This window comes from Octodon degus, unplaced genomic scaffold, assembly GCF_000260255.1.
Source record: "Octodon degus isolate 3935 unplaced genomic scaffold, OctDeg1.0 scaffold00255, whole genome shotgun sequence".
Lineage (NCBI taxonomy): Eukaryota > Metazoa > Chordata > Mammalia > Rodentia > Octodontidae > Octodon > Octodon degus.
The window spans coordinates 2057524-2060920 of NW_004524831.1; the positions used below are offsets into that span (position 1 = coordinate 2057524).

General features: G+C 40.3%; 1 pseudogene; it reads right to left on the reverse strand.

Moving 5' to 3' along the window:
• Nucleotides 1–2478: 2478 nt before the first annotated feature.
• The window catches only part of LOC101580860, a 2588-nt pseudogene continuing 1669 nt past the window's right edge, over nt 2479–3397 (reverse strand).

The window sequence follows — 3397 nt, forward strand, 5'->3', positions numbered from 1 at the left end:
GTCATTTTTGTATTCAAAATAGTTATCTCATTATAATTGTCTTTTTTAGTCAAGTATGTATGGTGGGCAGCTTCCACACAGCAATAATGTCTCTAAAATTCAGCTTGAACACCCACCTGTTAACCACAATGCATCTACATTCTTATTTTTTGCTGTTATTTAGGAGTGTTCCACATTTTATTATTTAAATTATTTATTTATGTATTTATTTTGCTTTTTATGTAATTAGCACAGGGTCTTCAGGATGTCACTGCACAGTTGAGAGTCATAATGTTCTTTGTGTTTTCAGGCTCTCAAGCACTGGGATTACTTTCATGCACCACCAAGCCAATTCTCAATCACCATCTCAATTCTCCCTGGTTGCTGGCTGGCACAGCATGCAGCATTCGATCACCAGTCCCTGAATCCACCTAAGCATGTGTTTTATTCCACTGAGCTATCTGGCCAGCCCCTGTGTTTCACATTTTAGACTCAAATCTTAAGGATCAACTTTAACTCATCAGGTTGATAAGGGTGAACTCCAATGTATGTGACTTTCTGCTTTGTCCTCATGATGACCAGAATTACATGACTGTGACACCATGCCTTATCTCTCCCATCTCAGGAATGTTCCATCCTTTGATGGACATTTTACTATCCTCAGGATCCAGCCCCTGGATTGAAAGTTTTAGATTTTGATTTTAAGTGAGAATCAAAAGTGAGACAGGTTCCTCTGTCTAGGTTTAACATAATATTTCATAATACAGTTTCTTACAGTGTCATGCACATTGTCTTGAATGATCCTAAATACCTGAAGTAGGTACTACAGTTGCTGATGTAGTCATGAGCATGTTGAATGCCATGCCAGATTTTATGTCTCTGCTACATTAAAAATGCTGATATAAACAAACAGTACGTATTAAGATTTCTTATTGTGATCAATGAACAAGAACAAATGAGGTGAGGATGTTTTTTATCACAGCATAGGAACCTGATTTTATTTATTGTGCAAGGCTTAAATACTTTGCTGAGATTTGGGTCCATGCCCCTTGAAAGTGTGGCCTCAGACAGATAGTGGGTTTGGGGCAAGGAGAGAGGGAGAGGGAGAGAGAGAGAGAGAGAGAGAGAGAGAGAGAGAGAGAGAGAGAGAGAGAGAGAGAGAGATTGAGAGAGAGAGACAGAGAGAGAGACAGAGAGAGAGACAGAGAGAGAGACAGAGAGAATGAGTTTTGTTGGGTTTTAAAAGAACTTCCATTCTGACTTATTTCGAAGATGTGCTGAGAGCAGTGTTGTGGATCTGTCCTGAGCTGATTCCACAGCTCCTTGATGGGAGGAGTTTCAATGTCTTCTCCAGGGTGCCTTTCACAAAGATCTGGATGGACATATTACTGAACCCCAGGATTGGCATCCGGCCCATGTTCACGATCTTCAAGTGGAGGCTTTTAACATTGTACTGTATCATCTCCATGATATTGCCTGTGAACTATATCCTAAACATTGATTCTATGAAATCTACCTTCACTTTTGGATTCTCAGTGGCATTAGAATCATCTTTGCTCACCTCCATTTTTCTATTCAAAGACTACTTTGTGCGCTGTTCCAAAGGACTGACCCTGGGGAAACCCTGATGACCTTCCTGCATTAAACTGAATACTCCTCTCCTCTGTACTCTTCCCTCACTTGCCCAATCTAACTTATCAAACAAAAAAGGGGAAACTGCAGACAGACCCTGGCTAAAAGAATACTTATAGTGAGTGCAAAAATACAAAAGTACTCCACATAAAATGTCAAGACTCCTTCAATGAATGAGCTAAATATAAAGAGATCTGAAAACTAGCAGTTAGCAGAAGGAACATAAGATACTTTCAGAAACTAACACAGGCAGGGTGTTCTCACAACCTCCTGAACACTGGAGAGGCTGAGAAGGACATATGTCATCCAGCACATGATCCTGTTCATCCCCTGTCCTGCGGTCAAACTCCTGAGTAAATGTTTGCTTCTAATTCTTTGTTCTCATGTTCCTGAGTTGAAATTAACCGGTATAAATGGCTCAGATCACATATGATTCCCCTAGGGATCTAGGGAGCATAAATAGTGGCTGTGGGGCATTTGCACTGAAGTAAGGCATGTCTCCCTGTCATATTTCTTGTCCTTTAATATGGCCACAGTTGCACAATGGGACAGTGAAGTTAGAGGGGGAGCAGGCAGTTATAACCTTGTACCTATTCTTTAATGTATCTCTACATACAAAACCTCTCCAATAGCACATTATACAAAATAGAAATAAACAAAGGACAATTTTTATTTTTTTTTAACAAAGAAATGTTTACCTAGAAACTGTGGTATACAATGGACTCATCTCTAAAAAAGTCTTAATGAAAAGCTGAGCAGCTAAAGTATTTCCTTTTCCTAAGTGTAAATCTTATAAGCCATTCTTTGTGGTGCTGCTATAATCAAACAATATCCAGGGCACAGTGACACATAGGTGAGCCCCACTTTTCAGTCATATTTGGAAAAGTAAATGTGTTTACTTGCTTGTTGAGTCTTTTCCAGTCTAATCTTTTCAGCTTTGGTGATTAACTTCTCTGTGCCTCTCTTCTTGTCCAGTGGCTGACTGAGCTTGGCTTGTCTATCTACAGAATATTCTGCCAATATCTTTGTTCATGTTCACCAGAAAGGACCTTCAGTTTTCAGCTGTACTTCTTTTAAATCTTAGTGTGGACATTCATTAGTACCAGGGCTGCCTCTAGGGTGGAAATCTAGCATGACATTCTGTGTGTCCTTTTAGCAGGTCTATGTATACATGTTCTGAAATAGCCCCCAGTGTATCTGGGACTTGCTTCTGGCCAGACAGAGGTTCTGGGCAACTGATCTTCATGACGACTCCACTCACAAACTGTCCCCTCAGGGACTGGTCTTCTCCTCAGGGTGCTGCTCTGGACCACAGGCTTCTCCAGTCTTCACTGCAGCGCCACTAGGCACTGTGCTGCCTGTTTCCATTTCTGATTCTGATTTTATTGCAGTTATTGTCCTTTTTAAAGAAGCCACGCTGGCTTTATGCAATGCAAATACTCCTTTTTTAGATGCATCCATTCATTATTGGATAGGACCCAAGAAGATATGACTTCTTCACCCATTTTATGTCTTTGTGTTTTTCTTCTGCGACCTTTTCTTTTCTTTTATTTCCTTTTCCTTTCTTTTCTTTTCTTTTCTTTTCTTTTCTTTCCTTTCCTTTCTCTTTCTTTCTTTCTTTCTTTCTTTCTTTCTTTCTTTCTTTCTTTCTTTCTTTCTTTCTTTCTTTCTTTCTTTCTTTCTTTCTGTGTGTGGCTGGCTCAGCCCACCCTGGGGATGGGGCTGGCATAGATCCAAATACAGTCCCTGCACTTGCCTAAGCTTGCCCAAGCAGGCACTTTCCACC